Genomic DNA, 20058 nt, shown 5'->3' with positions numbered 1-20058 from the left:
AAAAAAAACACATGATCATCTCCATAGATGCAGAAAAAGCATCTGACAAAATCCAATGGACATTCATGATTAAAACCCTACAAAAAATTGGAATAGATGGTCTCCACTCAACCTGATAAAAGCCAACTGTGAAAAACCAATAGCCAACATAATACTAATTGGTCAAAAACTGAAATCCTTCACACTAAAATCAGGAACAAGACAAGGATGCCCACTATCACCACTCCTGTTCAATATAGTTTGGAAACATTAGCTACAGCAATTAGACAAGAGAAAGAAAAAAAGAACAAAATAGGAAATGAAGAAGTCAAATTGTCATTATTTGCAGATGACATGATACTCTATATAGAAGACCCCAAGAACTCCACCAAAAGTCTTGTAGACTTAATAACCAAATTCAGTAGAGTAGCTGGATACAAGGTGAATGAAGAAAAATCAATAACTTTCCTGTACACAAACAACAGACTCACTGAAAAAGGAACTGGAGAAATTACTCCCTTCACAATAGCATCTAAAAAAATGAAATACCTAGGAATCAACCCAAGGAAAGAAAACTAAGACCTCTACTCTGAAAACTGTAGCACTCTGAAAAAAGAGATCAAGGAGGATATCAGAAAATGGAGACATCAATTTGTCCTGGGTAGGAAGAACCAATATAGTGAAAATGGCCATATTTCCAAAACTGCTGTATTGATTCAATGCAATCAAAATTGAAATTCCAGCAGCATACTTCACAGACCTTGAGAAAACAATTGAAAAATTCATTTGGAACAAGAGACCTAAAATAGCAAAAGCAAATCTAGGCAACAAAGACAAGGTAGGCGGTATCACAATCCCCATCTTGAAACTATACTACAAAGCTACTGTGATAAAAACAGCATGGTGCTCCCAAAGAAACAGACCAAGGACCAGTGGAACAGATTAGAAGATGCAGAAACAACTCCAGATACACTCAGCCACCTCATCTTCGACAAAGGAGCCAAATACCCTCACTGGAGGAAAGATAACCTCTTTAATAAATGGTATTGGAAAAATTGGGTTTCAACTTGCTAAAGCTTGAAACTAGGTACATACCTGCAATCCTGACACTGTGAGAGGCTGAAGCAGGAGGATCATAAATTCAAATCCAGCTTGGGCAATTTAGAGATTTAGCTAAAATCTCAAAATAAAATGTAAAATAATGCTTAGGATATAGGTCAAATGTGAAGGCCCTGGGTTCAATCCACAGCACTGTAAAAAAATAATGGAGTCTGTTGTAATATGTATATGAACAGTGGTATATATGAGGTAGTATTGATCGATAATACATCACACACAGGATGATTCCTATGAACCTTTGTTTTCATTAAAGAGAAGGAAACCTATAAGGGGGATGAAATTGTTTATCTTTTGGATAGTTCTGAAGTTTTAACTTCAAAATTTTTTCTTATATAAAGAGGTCCTTAAAAATTTGTCTTGTTATTAGAGAACACTTCCAACTACTTGGAGAAAATGCATTGATGTGAAATGACCCCAATCAATGCTAGTTTTATGTGATAATATAAATTACCAGCTAGAATTTATAAGACAAAGAGAGAAAAAATAATTAGCACTAATTTTAAAATTATTGCCCACGAAATAATTGTAGATTATAATTAAAATTGTAGATTGTAATTATCATAGTATACAAGCCTTTTAAAGACTACTTCAAAGGCAAATATATAACATGGCATGGTAGAAGTACAGATATATACTTGTACTTTGGGAAAAAAATAATTTCTAGTGACAGCATAACTTACAGATTAAGGTAGTGCTTTCTCGGGCTGTGGATATAGCTCAGTGGTTCCCCACCTGCCTGGAAAGAACAAAGTCCTGAGTTCAACTCCCAAACCGAGAGAGAGAGAGAGAGAGAGAGAGAGAGAGAGAGAGAATGCTTTCTGTAAAATTTCTCAGATGGAAGTGAACAGGTTTTGTAGAAAATTCTGTCATATCACTCAAAAAACTTCAGTCATGACAGTAGCTATTAAACTTACAATCAGAGTGGGAATAAAATTTTTTATGAATCATGAGAATAGGGTAACATAGCATTTTTAGTATGTGAGTTTATGTATATATAATGTGTGTGTAATTAATATTTGCAAAGTCAGTAGCATAAGTAAATATTGGTTTATTTAGCTTCTATTAAAAATTCTGGAGAAAAGAGAACAATTTCTTAAATTCAAAATTATTTTATAAATAAGTACATATGGAAAATACCCAGTCCTGAAACAATGTGCTTCACTCTTCATATTAAAAGAACCGAATTGAAGGGCTTTATTTGTTGTTCAATTGTTTGCATGTAGTTTTTATTGCTGCCATAATAAATGAGTAGAGTTAGTGATTTAAAAGAATAAAAATGTATTATAGTACATCTCTGTAAGTCATAACCCTACACAGACCTCACTAGGCTGAAATCAAGGCATCACCAAGGCTATTTTCATCCCTGAAGCCTCCAGGGGAGGAGAACCTATTGCCCAGACTTTTCTAGCCTCTACAGGCCCCACATCCTTAACCCTCCTCCTCAACCTTAAAAATCAGCAACAGCAAGTTGAGTTCTTCTCCTGCTATAATTTCTCTGGTTCTTTGCAGCTAGAAAATTTCTGTGCTTTAAAGACTCATTAGATTAGACTGGATTTACCTGGATAATCCAAAATAATTTCCCCATCTCCCAGTCCTTCACATTAATCCTGTTTGCAAAACCCTCTTTCTTTATGGAACAAGGAATATCTTAACAGGTACATGGAGGTCAGGATGTGGACATCTTTGAAGGACCATTGTTCTGTCTTTCACATTGTTACTTAAAGTGTGAAAATGGAGGTATATGTGTATAGTATATTGGTAGAATACATGCTTAGCATGTTCAAGGTGCTGAATTTGATGCTGAGAGAGAAAGAGAAGACAAATTTTAAATCAATTATCAATGTCATTTAAGATTCATGTCAATAGGACAACAGATATCATAAATCTGCATTAGGTGTTTATTGTGCAAACCACCAGATTGGGTGATATAAAGTAAAGGAAGAAAAGAAGGAGAGAAATATGAAGGGGCCTCTCCCTTTAGGATACTATATTGTTGGATCATCAGGAACATTAATGTAAAGACAATAATAAAAGTCTAAATGCTTAATGTCAAACTTCTTCATTCAACATTTCTTGAGTAAATTTTATGCTGTTCTAAACTCAGATGATAATACAGTAGTGAACAGAACATTGATTCTACCTTCATCAAGCTTATTTTCAAGTAGGGGAAATATAAGAAAAGAAACTAATAGATTCGCTGTAATATCAAGCAGTGCTAAGTACTATGAAGGAAAATTAAGTAGAAAAGGGGATGGGAAGAAATGGATTGGCTGTTCCAAAAAGAATGATAGTCCTCTCTGAGAACTGAATGAATGAATGAATGTTACAGATACATACTCTGAGTTCATGGTATAGAGTGATCAGTTGTGACTAGAGTAATTCTGAAAGTTTCATATTAAAAAATTAATGGAGCTAGGGTTATGGCTCAAATGTTTGTCTAGCATGCTTAAGGCTCTGAGTTTGATCCCTAGCATGAAGGAAAGGAAAGGAAAGGAAAGGAAAGGAAAGGAAAGGAAAGAAAAGGAAAGGAAGGAAACATGTTTTTTGGAGGGTGAGTAGAGTTTAAAAAATTTTTATTACTATATGTCTAGATATACAGTTAATTACATTGATCTTGGAGAATTAATACATAAGTATAGTGCATCTTAATCAGTTTTACTCCTCCTATTCCCTCCTCTTTCCCTCTTCCTCATCCCAGAATGAACAGAGGTTTTTATGTTTACATATTTATTTATTTATTTGTTTATTTATTTATTTGGTTTTGTTGAGACACGGTCTTGCTATATATTTCAGGCTGGTCTTGAACTCACTATGTAGCCAAAGCTGGCCTCAAACTCATGGCAATCCTCCTCCCTTACACTCCCAAGTGCTGGGATTACAGGCATGTGCCACCACACCTGGCCTTGAGTAGAGTTTAATAAAAAGAGCAATATTTCTGTTTGTAGTCCATGGATCATCTTTATCAGAATACACTACAACCACTGCTGAACCTGCAGATTTTCACATCTTATGTATAAATCTATGAAACCATAAGCTGTGGAAGGAGCCTTGGAATATACTAGATGATTTTCACCTATACTGAATTGTGAAAACACACTGTGACAGAGACTTAAATCACTAACACTTAAAAAACAACTAAACTGCAGCCTCCCTGAAGCAACAGGTAGCCCATGTCATTCTTGGGAGGAGTAAACTAAACTGTAGACCGACTGGTGAACAAGATGGTTACAACTAGGAGGATGTTCCCTACCAGAATAAGGAATTGAAACATTTTATATAACTATGAACTACAAACATGAGTGATTAGGCAAATAAATTTACAAAGCAACATTTTAGGACAATTAGCAATATTTACACTATCAATATATAGAACCATCATGAATAGCAGCAGTGCATAGAGTGACCTAGAAGTAAAGATTCAATAACAAGGAACAGTATGATGAATCTATGATAGTTGTACTCACAGGAGGCATGACACATAAAAGTTGAGCCATTTTCAATAATAATGAATGAAAGAAGAACAGACATAAGGGAGATTATGAAGTAATTAAAAATGTTACTGGTAGTTGGATGATGTGGCACACACCTGTAACACCAGCTACTCAGGAAGCTGAGCCAGGAAGAACACAGTTGTAGGACAGCCTGGCCAATTTAGGGAGACCCCTTGTCAAAGTTACAAATAAAAAGGGCAGGTGGTGCAGCTTAATAGTAGAGGAACCTTGGATTTAATCCTCACCCCTGTAAAACAAAACAAAACAAAACAAAACAAAATGGATTGCTAAGATTGAGAGAGTAAGAAGCAAGACACATCAGAAATGACTTAGATTTTGAATCTAAATAATTGACAAAATGAGTCTGCTACCATCATGGAGCACCATTACCTACCTTAATGGTGCAAATACTCATAGAAGATTATATGAAAATATAAGAGAAAAAAGGTATTACCTTTTCCCAGAAATATTTCTATATTTCTTAGGAATCCAAGAAATATGATTATAACCCTCTCTAAATATTTTGTAGGTGAACATGAGGTTCAAATTTAAGTACCTACAAGGTGGTGATCTGACCCTCTTGAACAACCTCTTTGTTAAATTTAAAATTTACAAGCCATTGTACAGCAAAGGACTAAGACCATTATGAGTACTGAAAAATTGGTCAACCAAGGACACAAATGAAACAATCTAAGAATTGGTCAGTAGTCTTTTTTTACAACATCAAATTGGAGGCCCCCTATGCTCATAAACATTCCAGTGCATCTCCTGTTCCTAAAACTCAGCTGACTAACCCCAACCTCATACCTTACAAGTATACATAAAGGACATCTAAATACAGTAATTTTCAGGGCAGTTCTTTGAACTGGTAGGCTCACACTACCTTGAGAATGTATTTAACCTTTCCCTGTTTGAGTTGTCACTCTGTATGGCTTCTTGGCCTCTTGGCTAAGATCAAGTGAGTTGTAACTCTATAACTCTAATAAATTTCCCTTTGTGTTTTGACTCAGTATGATTCTGCTTTGAATTATTTCCTTGCCTGAACAAGGGCCTTTTTGAGCCAAATCAGGTCTCCAATTGCACCCTACTGCTTTTGACTGGACCACCTAGACCACTCTCCCAGTAACTTTTCTACCCATCAACCACGTGAAGGTAGGGTTGTAGCTTAGAGATGGGGTATTTTCCTAGCATATAAAGGCCCTGGGTTCCATTCTGGACATCAAAAAATTAAAACAAAACAAACAAGCCCCCAAGTAAACAATATGAAATGGAGTCAGTGTGCAAGAAAATAACATTTAAGATTATTGAAAACTGAAACTAGCTGTTTACAACAACTATTCATAATTTGTTGACTGAAGAGGCATTAGACTCTAATTATATCTTTGTGTTTTTTTCAGTGCTGGAGATTGAACCCTGGGCCTCACACATGCTAGATGAATACTTCAGTGCTGAGCTACACTCTCAGGTCCTAATTATACATTAATGATTGTCACTATTATTAACATTTTGTATTTCTTTATTAGTAGTTCTTCATTTCTAGAACATACTTAAACATAGTCGTACACTACCTGATAATTACTATTGTAATAATAGTAATATATACTGAATTATGTCTTTCAATTACTTAATGATCCATGTAAAGTAAACTTCATTTACAAAAAGAAACTTACTATTTAAAGGCTGATGTATACATTTTTCTAAACAAACATATGGTAGGATATGCTCAAAGATAAGGAGCAGATAACTTGTGATTTTAGTATTTCATCCATTTTAAATTACATCAACTATGAATGTGAAGAATGCATACCTTAACATTTTCTTTTTCCATACATATATAAATATGTGCATGTAGATGTATAATTTAAGATTTTTGTTCATACATTATTGCCTTTGAAATTTTCTATGCATATCAAAACACATTTGACAAGAGCCGGGGATTTAGCTCAGTGGGTTCTGGTGCCTTCCTTGCAAGTGCAAGGTCTCGAGTTCGATCCCCGGTACCAAAAAAACCCAAACCAACAAAAAACACATTTGGCAATGTGTTGTTACTACTCTAAAAAACTACCATATCTACTTTCAAATCTATTTTTCCACAAATATAGACTTCTTTCTTTGCCATATTTTGAAGATAAATCATATGATTCTGCCTCTTGTCATAATTTTCCATCTTAGAAAGTAGTAAGCAAATAGAATCAAACTATTTTCTCCATCTTCTGTTGAAGCCAAACCCAGAGAAGAAGTGTACTCGGTGTTCTTGGATATTCATGTGACAAATTTACTTGTCATCTCATGTAAGATATATGAATACACAAAAAGAATGGAGAAAGCCAAGAAGATTATATATATATATATATTTGGAGAGAGACAGAGAGTCTGCCAAAAAATGTATACACACTTCAGTAGTTCACCATACTAATAAATATCAAGAAGCTAATGCCCTCCTCTTTGAGCATTTCTTGTAATTGTAGAGGCCAAAGGTGATTTGTATTAATCTCATGATTTCTCAATAAATTTAGTATTAAAATATTTATTAAAGTTTTTCTTAGGAGATTCAACATGGCTGAAAGAAGTCACATTGGACCTACTTAGAGAAAAATCAACTAAAAACACAGTAATGGAAGAAAGGAAGGGACATACATTCTGATGCCAAAACCAATCTGAAATAAGAGACTACAAGATCAAATAAAATATAAGCACGAGACTTCATAAAACAACGCATCAGCCAACAGGGCTACCAGCAGCACATGTGGTTCAGAGCGAGAATTGCTATACTGGGAAATCCCCCAGAAACTGATGGACCAAAAGAGTGCACAGATAACTGAAGCCACAAAGGATAAATTTGGAAAATAAGGCTCCTTGTCTCTTTAGTCTCCCTCTGCACAGAGGACACTGCAGCCTGGCAGTGGATTTTGCTGTCCCTGGCAAACAGAGGTGACCAGAACTCTGCTCCCTCCCTGAGGGAAGGGCCACCAGCCTTCCCACCTGCCCCCCCTTTTTTTCTTTTTCTTTTCTTTCTCTGTCATGTGCTCCAAAGTTGGGACTGAACTACAGCTGAAAAAAGTGAGTTGTGATCAGTGGCTTGAGAGAAAGATGCAAACATATACAGCATTTTAGCAAGGACAATTAGCATCATTGAGAGGAGATCAAAGATCTAGCAGAACTGAGCAGCATAAATCCCCCCACACCACCAAGCATGTGGGGACAGGATACAGAAGTGAGAGTGGGGGTGAAACAGAGGAAGCTGTGCAAAGACCAGGTAAAGACAATTGTACATGGGACTGAGAACACCTTTGTGCTGCTCCTGCCTGAGGGTGCCACGGCAATGGTAAGGAGGCTTGGGTGGGCTAGAGAGACATTCACAAAGCTGCTGGATGAAGACTGGCTCCAGCTCCTACAAGATCAAACTCTACCACACTTGGCAGGGATACACAGCACAGTTCTGACACACTACCTGCCTTGGACACTAACATAGAACTGTGGACTCCAGAAGAATTTTCATTTTCATTTTTCTTTTCTTTCTTTGTTGGTTTTGTTTCCTCTTTCTGTCTGTTTTTTTTTTAAGGGTTTACCTTTATGTATATCTTGTTCTATTCATCCTCCTCTTTTTCCTCAACTCTTTTGAGCTTATGATACTTTCATGTGACTGTAAAAAATCTCTTGTCTTTCTGATTCACTTTCATTCTTATGCCTTATACTTCACATTTTCTCTCCTGTCCTCTTCTCTAGTTACCCAAACCTTGGGTGATCATCTGTTGTCCTCCAGTCTTGCCTCTACTACACCTCCCTTCATCTATCTCTCTGTTTTGGCCCCTATCTCTCTTAACCCCCCCCCCCCCAACCAGGGTAAAAAACAACCCACTAAGGGCAAACTCACAGTATACAAGCTCCTGGATGTTTATTGGAATGTGTTATATAACTGTAGATCTTGTTCCTATCTTAAAAGTACCAAATTAATAGTTATAATTTGTCAGTTTCTAGGCTGTGTTTGAGGCTACTGATATTGCTAATTATACTATTTTAGCCAGGATGTCCTACTTGTTGTAATAAGCTGTTTTCCCCTATATGACAACACTAAGATTGTCTGGGGCCATAGCCAACACCATAGTCCAGTATCAAAGGACTAGGTGCTGACCCAAGTAAAAGGCAACTTCTGATCCTTAGTAAATTGGGATAGTAGGATCTTGGGACAGACAGAAGGACCATGAATCATATACACCCAGAAGACATCTCTGAAAAATAGACATTTCCAAGAGAAGCCTTGATACTAGTGATAAAGCTATTTGCCATAAGAAATTTATAAGCATCAACAGAGAAAATAAAACTTTAAAAAATAGTAAATGACAAGACACAGAAGCAAAATGCAATGCCAGACCTCCAGCTCACCTAGGGCAAGTCCAAGAGACAATGAGATAGAGGAAATAAGAAGACAGCCACCTGATTTTTCAGATATGATAGAAGCTGAAGTCAGAAAACAAATACAGGATGTTATAGAGAAAATAATCTCTCAGGTAAAAAAAGAAATGATGAACAAAAGGAAAGACATGCTCAATGAATCGAGAGTAGATACAGACAAAAAAAATAGAAGAGATTAAGAAAATGATGGAAAACATGAATGCCCAACATAAGAAAGAAATGGAATTCATGAAACAGATTCACAGATATCGAGATTAAAAATTCCATTGAACGTATATGCAAAAATTAAATGGAAGTGAGAACAGAATTTCTGAACCAGAAGACAGGAATGCAGTTAACTACCATGAAAAGAAAGATATCTTCAAAATGCCAAGGGACCATGAAAAATCAATCCAACAACTGCAAGATGATGCAAAGAAGAACAATATTAGATTGATTGGGGTTGGTGAGAGAGTTGGAGACAGTGCGAAGGCCATACAAAGCCTTTTCAAGGAAGTATTGGTAGAAAAATTCCCATAGAAAAAGAATTTGATATCCAAATAAGTGAGGCATACAGAACTCCAATAAGCCATGACCAAAATAAATCTACACCAAGGCATATAATTATCAAGATTCCAGAAATTGTGCATAAGAACAGAATACTAAAAGCTGTTAGAGAAAAGAAACAAATCACCTACAAAAGAAAGCCCCTCAGAATCCCAGCACACTTCTTAACACAAACCCTTAGGTCAAGGAGAGCTCGGAGTGAAGTAGTCCAGGTTCTGAAAGTAAACAACTTCCAACCCAGACTGATGTACCCTGCAAAACTATCTTTCAAATTCAATGGAGAATTAAGATACTTCCATGACAAAACACAACTGAAGAAATTAATGACCACTAAACCAGCTCTACAAAATGCCCTGAAGGATATTTCAGAAAGAGATAATGGAGACCACAACTCTAAGAACATTAACAGAAAGAAGCCTGCATGCAGGGCAAGCAATTAAACAGAGGGGGAAAGACAGAGAACCAACAGCAGGATAATAACATGACAAGGATAAGCCAATATATTTTAGTTATAACCATCAATATAAATGGGCTCAACTCACGAATCAAAAGAAATAGACTGGCAGAATGGACGAATAAACAAGATCCAACAATTTGCTGCATACAGGAAACACATTTAATGCAAAAAGAAATACATAAGTTAAAAGTCAAAAGATGGAAAACAATACTCCATGCCACAGGAAGCCAGAAAAAAAGCAGGGGTAGCTATTCTATTTGTAGACAAAGTGGATTTCAAGCCAAGACTGATTAAGAGAGACAAAGAAGGTCACTACATCCTTGTAAAGGGACAATACAAGAAGAAGAGATAATAATCATATATATATATATATATATAAAATACCAGTGCACCCAACTATGTAAAACAAATATTAATGGAGATGAAAAATCAAATAAGGACTAATGCAATTTTAATGGGAGCCCTCAGTACCCCATTCTCACAAATAGACAGATCAACTAGACAAAAAATCAACAAAGGAATATCAGAACTAAACCAAACCTGTGAACAAATGGACTTAGTGGATGTCTATAGAATGTTCCACCCCACAACATCAGAATACACATTCTTCTCAGCTGGACATGGGATGTTCTCCAAAATAGAACACATACTAGTCCATAAAACATGCTTAAGTAAATGCAAAGGAATTGAAATCATCCCATGCATATTATCTGACAACAGTGCAATGAAATTGGAAATCAACAGCAGAAGAAACCACAAAAACTGCAAAAAAACCCATGGAAATTAAATAATATCTTCCTGAACAACCAATGGGTCACAGATGAAATTAAAGAATAAATTACACAGTATTAAAATTAAATGATAATGCCAACACAATATACTGGAACCTATGGAATGCAATGAACATAGTCCTAAGAGGAAAATTTAGAGGTGTAAATTCTCACATCAAGAAAACAGATCGACTGCAAATAAACAACCTAATGATGAACCTCAAATGTTCCTACAAGAGAGGAAACTATAAAGATGAAAGCAGAAATTAAAGCAATTGAGACTAAGAAAACAATACAAAGAATCAATGAATCGAAGAGTTGGTTCTTTGAAAGGTTAAAAAATTGATAAACCCTAGCCAATCTTACCAAAAAAAGGAAAGAAAAGACTCAAATTCATGCAATTAGGCATGAAAAGGGTAAAATCACAATGGATCTGGTAGAAATCCAGAAGATCATCAATATCTACTTTGAAAGCCTGTACTCTAATAAATTGGAAAACAAAGGAAATGGACAGATACCTAGATACAGATGAATTACCAAAGCTGAATCATGTAAATATAAAAATTCAAAATAACCAAATATTAGTCAATGAAATTGAAAATGTAATTTAAAAAACCTAGTAACAAAGAAAAGCCCAGGCTCTGATGGTTTCACTGCTGAATTCTACAAGAAATTTAGAGAAGATCTAATGCCACTACTCTTCAAACTCTTCAATAAACTCCAAAGTGAAGCAATACTCCCCAAATGACTTCTGGAATAAAGTATCACCCTGATACCAAAACCACAGAAAGACACAGTCAAAAAAGAGAATTACAGGCCAATCTCCCCAGTGAACATAGATGCAAAAATCCACAGTAAGATACTGGCATACAGAGTGCAGCAAATTATCAAGAAGATTATACTCCATGACCAAGTAGGATTCATTCCAGTGATGCAGGAATGGTTCAACATATGAAAGTCAATAAATGTAATACAGCATATCAAGAGAGCCAAAGACAAAAATCACAAGGTCATCTTAATAGATGTGGAAAAAGCATTTGACAAAGCCCAACACCCATTCATGATAAAAACTCTACAGAAATTGGAATAGATGTTCTTTACCTCAATCTGATAAAAGCCATCTATGAGAAACCAACAGCTAGCATCATACTATATGGTCAAAAACTGAAAGCTTTCCCACTAAAATCAGAAACAACTCAAGGATGTCCCTATTCAATATAGTTCTGGAAACATTAGCCAGACAAGAGAAAGAAATAAAAGGAATAAAGATAGGAAAAAAAGAAGTTAAATTATCATTATTCATGGATGACATGATACTTTACATACAAGACCCCCAAAATTCCACCAAAAGACTTCTAAATTTAATAAGAAAATTCAGTAGCATAGCTGGATACAAAGTCAACATTCAAAAATCAATAGGATTCCTGTACACAAATAACAAACTCACAGAGAGAGAGAGAAATTGGTGAAACAATACCTTTCACAATAGCATAAAAAAATGAAATACTTATGACTCAATCTCACAAAGCAAGTGCAAGATTTTTACATTGAAAATCACAGTACTCTGAAAAAGGAGATCAAAGAGGATATCAGAAAATGGAAAGAACCCTTGCTCATGGGTAGGAAGAACCAACATAGTGAAGGTGGCCATACTCTCAAAATTGTTATACAGATTTAATGCACTCCCAGTCAAAATACCATTAATGTACTTCACAGAACTAGAGAAATCATTCTTAAAAATCATTTTGAATCAGAAGAGATCTAGAGTAGCAAAAACAATTCTAGCCAACACAGGCAAGCAGGAGGCATCACAATCCCTGACTTGAAATTATACTACAGAGCTTCTGTGATAAAAAAAAAAAAAAAAAAAAAGAATGCTACTCACAAAAAACAGACCTGAAGATCAATGGAACAGACTAGAAGATGTAGAAAGAATCTCAAACACACTCAACCACCTTGTCTTTGATAAAGGGGCCAAACATGTTCACTGGAAGAAAGCCTCTTTAATAGATGGTGTTGGAAAAACTGGCTGTCTACTTGCCAAAGACTAAAACTAAACTCATGTCTCTCAACATGCACAAAACTAAAATCAAAATGGATCAAAGAGCTAAATATTAAAACAGAAACACTACACCTGCTGGAAGAGAGAATAGGTAGAACACTTGAGGACATAGGAGCAGGCAAAGACTTCATGAACAAAACCCAGTCCATATGAAAAGTTCTACAAAGAATCAGCAACTAGGACTTCATCTTATTAAAAAGCTTTTGGGCTGGGGATTTAGCTCAGGTGCATTGCACCTGCCTTGCAAGAACAAGGTCCTGAGTTTGATCCCTGGTTCAAAAAAGTAATGCTTTTTGAACAACAAAAGAAATCACCAACAGAGTGAAAAGACAACTCACAGAGTGGAAAAAATTTTATCCAGCAGTTTCTGAGACATAGAATTAATATCCAGAATGTATAAATAATTGAAAATAATGGTCCACCCAAATTTAAAGATCCAATTCAAAAACAGACATCTGACATGAATACACACTTTTCAGATGAAGAAGTAGAAACAGTCAATAAATACATGAAAAAATGTTCAACATCACCGGTCCTTCAAGAGATGCAAATTATAATGTACACTGGAGCAACTGCTGTGGAATCAGTGTGGAGATTCCTGAAAAAACTAAAACTAGAGGTTCTATTCAACCCAGCTATTCTCCTTCTTGGTAAACTCCCAAAAGAATTAAAAGCATCATACCACATTGATATATGGGCACCCATGTTTACAGCAGCACTGTTTTTAACAGCTAAATCTTGGAAACAGTCCAAATGCCCATCAACTGATGAATTCATTAAAAAAAGATCTTTTTTTATATAATGGAATACTATTCAGCCATAAACAAGGATAAACTTGAGACATTTCTAGTAAATGGATGCACCTTGCGAACATACTCTTAAGTGAATTAAATTGAAAATCTCATTGTCTCTCCAGTGTGAGAAACTGAAAGTGAAAATAAGGACCAAAAAGAATAAAAAATATTGTGAAATAGGAAGAAATAGTTCAGAATTATACAGAATATGAGATACTTTGCTAATACTTAAAATGTTTTAAGCATAAAAAAGGTATAGTATTATTAGAAAATTACTGGAGAGATTAGCAAATGAAAACACATTCTTTTTTGATCATGATACATAGTATATTTACCAAATGTTATTCTCTAATCATTTTTGTTATGAAAAATTATTTTTCATTGAACAGCTTTTATATTTTCTTTATTGACATCTACATGTATTATATTAAAATAAAGTATTTTTTAAAAATTTTTTCTTTTCCTGGTCAATATGTTTTTTGGTAGATTCTGTTTATATATTACCTCTACCCAAATAGCTGACTATTCACTGAAATATAGTTACGTAAGGCAGACGAAAAGGAACCAAGCTAAGGTAAAAGAACTAAATTGCCATCTGAATTACTACCCACCTACCATAAGGAGACATTGTTTATTTTATGAATTCATCCAAGTCAAATACCTGTTTTAAAAAATGAATATTCTTTATAAAAACCTAGAAAGATCTTTATAAGATAAGATTTACATCTTCAAGGTACAATTCAGAATATAAAGAATCAGGAAATTATTGACTCTAAGGGAAAAGTAAATTAATGAAGATCAACCTCAAAATTTTGTAACAATGTAATAACTTTCTTTCTTTCCTTTTTTCTTTCTTTCTTTCTATTTGTGTGGAGATGGAACCCAAGTCCTTGCACATGCTAGGGAAACATTCTATCACTGAGCTGCATCCTCAGACCAAAACCCCAAGATTTTATAACACAGCTTTTAAAACTATGAACAAGGATGTGAATAAAATATGTTCACTATCAATAAAAAGAAGCTATAACTGTGTTCTTGTAATTTTTTTAAACAGAAGCAGAAAGTATAAAATGAACAGAGGAGAATTTCCACTATCTTAAAGAGAAATAAACTGCTTAATAAACCTAACAGTAGAATGGAAATGCTAGAGGATAAAAAGACAAAAATTTAAAGATAAATCAATAGAAAATTTTTTGCCTGAAAAACAAAAGAGTGAAAATATAAGCCAAATTAACAAAGAGAATGGAATAGATATATATACACACACACACATATATATGAAAAAGAAAAAAGAGGAAAGAAGGAAAAAATGGAAACAGGACTTTTGTAAATGAGGAAGGGGAAGAGGGGTTGAAGGGAGGGGAAGGAAATGGGAAAAAAGGAATCAAAATACATCATGTAAAGGTACAAATTCGCTATGATGAATGTGATCACTAAGTGAATCTAAATTGTACCAATAAAATTCAAAATAATTAAAAAAAAAGAAATAGTGGAGAGCAAAATCACAAATTTTGTGTTATGGCTTGTGTCTAGATGTCCCCCAAAACCCTCATGCAGCCATAGGTGGGGCTTTTTCAAAGGTAGCTGAATCTACAGTGTGTGGTTTATTCATGGTGCAATGCTAAGATTAAGGGGCTATGATTAAGGGTGGGTGATCATCAAATCAGTTCACCAATGGGTTTGACACTGCCTTAATCCTGATAGTCTAGGTTGCATATAAAAGGGGCAGAAAAAAGCTGTTAAGGTCTCTTGCTTGTATTTGCTGTCTTCTTCCTGTCATGAACTGTTTCTCCTCTGTGATGCCCCTCTGCCATGCCACCTTGCCTTGGAGTCAGCCAACTATGGACTGAAACCTGTTTGAACTGTAAGCAAAACAAACCTTTCCTCCTTTAACTTGGGTGTCGGGTAATTTGTCTCAGCAACACAAAAAGTAACTAAGACAGTAAGATATATAAATTTACAAATTTAGAAAACTCAGTGAAGCACAAGTATAAATAAAACAAAAACCACACCTAGAAATATCATAGTTGAGATACTCAAAATTTAAGATAAAGAGAATAATTGAAAAAACTAGGAAAAAATGTTGCATTAAGTCAGGAGAAAATTTTTTCACAAATAGTGACTCCTCATTAGGAACAATGGAACTTAGAAAAGAGTAGAAAAATATTTTAATTGTCAAAAACTATGATATTCATCTTTCATTAATGAAAGAAAAGCAAAGGCATTTCTGGATACAGGAAAACTTCAAAAGTTTGTAATGAGATATTATGAAGAAAAAATTTTCAAACTCATAATACCAAAAGAAAATGTGGAAAATAATTTTTAAAAATGAGTATTAAGTCATAAACTATTCCAAAATGAAACAAAGTATGAAAGTTATCTTCATTATTTGTGTTTTAATCAATTGTGATTCTTTGCATGCCTTACTGTTCATTTGAGTTTTGAAATAATCAAATCATTGTGTGAGTACCTTTTGAAATTATGTATGCAAAGCCACAAGATTTAATTCCCCAAAACTTTATAAAAACTTTGTATATGTGAAAGAATAACTTGGGTTTTAGATGCTTATTTCAATCTCTAAATTGAACTGATCTTGCAAAACTGATCTGTGAAATTTGGTTTTAAAGCGGTAGAATAAAAATGAATTTTCTACTTTAATCTTCTGAAAATCACTCCAAAGTAAAAGGAGAACAAGAAAAAAGAAACGCAAATTCTTTCTTTGAAGAAGTTAAAGGGCATCTAGAATTCTCTGAGGAAGTGCTTCGGATACATTTAAGGATAAACAGTGGTGTGGGCATTAAAAGAGAATGCACATGATCATGGAACTCAGAGGAAGCTCACAGAATGTTCTCCCAAATATATAGCACATTCTAAGAGACAAAATCAACACCTTTTTGTTACAATGGAACTGTTTTATGATTTGAATATTTGATATTATGTTCTAGGTGCATTTTAAGCTACTGACCTATGCATATAATCCCAGGTACTGTACTCAGGGGGCTGAGGCAGGAGGATGTCAAGTTTGAGGCCAGCCAGGCAACTTAGTGGGAAGCTATCTCAGAATACAAAGGGGTCAGTGGGCATAGCTTAGTGTAGAACATGCATTGGTTCAATCCTCAGAACCTCAAAAACTTTACTAAACTTTGAGGTGGGCTTGTTTTTTTTAAGAAAAGCTCAAGGAAAATAATGCATACATGGTTTTTTAGAGTTCATTATAGTTCAAAGTGACCGGGTTTTTTCACTCTAAGAAAAATTAAGATGAATTTTTACAATTGTAACTCATTGATATAGATCTGTAATACGTAGAGATGTGACTACATGAATTGCTTATCACAGGTATAGCAGTTTAAAATGTCATTTTATTAGAATACAACACAAAGAAGTTACCTATCAGACTGATAACTAATTGCCAAAATAATAAATATTTTCTATTGCCTCTATAAAGCATTATAACTCATTCTCTGGGGGTGGGTTCATTGGTTGTACTTCCCATGTTACTAGTAACTTCCCATGTTTTTCCACCTACCATTTGAATCAGAAGTTTAAAAAGAAACTGTTGAACTTGTTTCAAAACATATTTATGACAGTTGTACACATTAGTGTCACAATTAATTTAATGAAATATTATGTAAAGTGATACAATAAGAATGCAAAAATAACATTACTGCTTCTATGAAAACAAACTTAAACTTTTTGTGTGTTTGTGTGGTACCAGGGATCGAACTCAGGACCTTGCACTTGCGAGGCAGGCAGAAGAACCACTGAGCTAAATCCCCAGCCTTAGGAGAATTCTTTTTTTTTTTTGGACCGGGAATCGAACTCGGGACCTTAACCATTTTTTAAAGTATTATTAAAGGTGTATCTTTAGACAATGCTTTTGAATTTGAATAAGAGCTACATATATAGGGAAAAATCTCATTAACATTTAGATTTCTAAAGTCAGATTGATTGCCAATTGGACATCCCTTACTCATTTTAAAGAAATCAAACAAATTGTTAAAAATGAATTATTTGATATAGTTCATGTAAGAAATATAATGTGGAACTCAAACTATTAATTTTATATCCTGAAAAAATGGGCTTCATGTAAAAACAAGTAAGTATACTTTGATGTTTGAAGCTTCTATGGCACATTCCAACAATTTGATGTTTCTTCAATTTTCCCAATTTTGAAAAACAAAAATCTCCTACCATGTCATAGGAATAAAAAAAGGTTTATCAGTGCCCTTTGATATGTGATTAGCCAGGAAATTTTTGTAGCCAGGCAGCTGTCTAGAGCTATACTATTTTAAAAGAATGAGGTATGTGCTTTTCAAACTGGAGAAATCATGTTACTTAATACAGTTTTCAATTATCATTGTCCAACTGTACTGTTATTCTGCTAGTATTTTATTATTATAATTTAATTTGGCATGATGACAGTAGTGAAAAGCTGTTTAGGAAGCTTTATAATAATCATAAGAGCTAACATCTAGAGAATCTTTATTATATGCCAGGCATCTTTCTATGTGTTTTATAGGAATAACCTTCTTTAATTCTCATGATTCTCAAGCTAACTCCCAACTATGAAACATACTATCATCAAATATCATGTTTGCATTCTTGTCAAATACATATAATGAATCATGTCAGTAAATATTTCCAGAGTGAATAATAAATTATTACAAGTAGCCTCTGGTTTGGGGAAGAAAATCATGCAGATTAACATAAGCCTTTAGCCTCAGAAAAGTAAATTCCAAAGAATAATCTATTCATTTTAATAGAATACAGAGAATAGCCAATTTTTTAAAATTAAATTCTTTTATTGGTACATTGTAGGTATACAACACAATTACATTTCTCATTGGGAATTGTACCTTTACATAACGCATCTTGGTTCTTATTTTTTTCCCCATTCCTAGCCCTCCCTTCATGCCCTCCACCCTTCCCTATTTACAAGACTTTATTTCCATTTTTTCCATTTCTCATCATTTTTCCTTTCCCTTCTTTCCTTTTCCCTGCCCCTCCCACTACCCCTACCCCTTTGGACCTTTTCCTCCTATTTTGCATTATCGATTATTCATTCTAATCATTGGTACATTTTAGGTATAAAATATAATGACATTCATCATTGGAAATTTGCACCTTTACATAGTCTCTCTTGGTTCTTATTTTTCACCCTTGCCCAGCCCTCCCTTCAACCCCTCCATTCATCCCTATTTACAAAGATTTTGTTCCTATTATTCCATTTTCTCATATTAATCCCATTCCCTTCTATCCTTTCCCCTATCCCTCCCACTTCCTTCCCCTTTGCCCCTTTTCTTCCTAAGAGAATAGCCAAAATTTAAGACTAAAGATAAAGTTAACTAAATGTATATCACCGAAGAATAATTATCATTATATGACCAAATGATGGATTTGTATATTATTATGAATAATATAATTTATTTTAATTAATATATAATAAAATTTATATTTTAAGGTCTATTTCCCCAAAAGTTATAGAACATCCTATTCATTGTATTAGGTTAATTTCTACTGAAATTCAGCCTTTCTTCAATCAAATATATTGAAATGGTCTCTGAAAACCAGGTGTTGTGCTGGCCTGTAATCCTAGCAGTCTGGGAGGCTGAGGCAAGAGGATCATGAGGTTGAGACCACCCTGGGCAACTTAGAGAGATCCTGTCTCAAAATTTAAAAATAAATAGAGCTGGGACCTGGTGAGGTTGTGATAGCACTCACCTGTAATCCCAGCACTTGTGAGGCTGAGGCAGGAGGATCGCTGCAAGTTCAAGGTCAGCCTGGGCTACATAGTGATTTCGGGGCCAGCCTGAAGAACATAGGGAGAGTCTGTCTCAAAAAAACTAACAAACAAAAAAGTGAGGAAAAATATCTGAAAAGGGTAGGTACATTATTCTTTTCAAGCTAATGATAAGAAAATTGAGGTTGGAAAAATTTAATAAAATTGCTTGTAAATACACAATAAATATGAGAGTCTGATGTTGTAAGACATTGAATAGCATGTTTCTTATTTCTCTGGGATTATCCACTAAAACTCATATGTAAGAAAAATTTAAAAAGTTATTCTAAGGCATGAAGTATCCTATTCTAGAAGGAGACATGGTATTTGGAGGTGGGAGCTTTGGGAATTGATTAGGTCTTGAGGGTGGACCTCTCATGAATGGTATTAATGCCCATATAAAAGAGGCCTGGAGAGATCCCTTGACCCTTTCCCATGTGAGAAGACAGCAAAATGGTAGTTTGTAACCCAAAAGAAGACCCTTGTCAGAAATGATCATGTGGCACCCTAATACCAGACTTACAGCCTTTGGAACGATGAGAAATAAATTTCTGTTGTTGGTAAACTACCCACCTGTGTCGTATTATAGCAGCTTGAATGGACTAAGATAAACCAAGAACTCTGCAAAATGCTGTCAGTTCCTTAAAA

Source organism: Heterocephalus glaber, unplaced genomic scaffold (assembly GCF_053883595.1).
Source record: "Heterocephalus glaber isolate CG9 unplaced genomic scaffold, H.glaber_assembly_v1.0 deba00001732, whole genome shotgun sequence".
Lineage (NCBI taxonomy): Eukaryota > Metazoa > Chordata > Mammalia > Rodentia > Bathyergidae > Heterocephalus > Heterocephalus glaber.
This window is presented reverse-complemented; position numbering follows the sequence as displayed.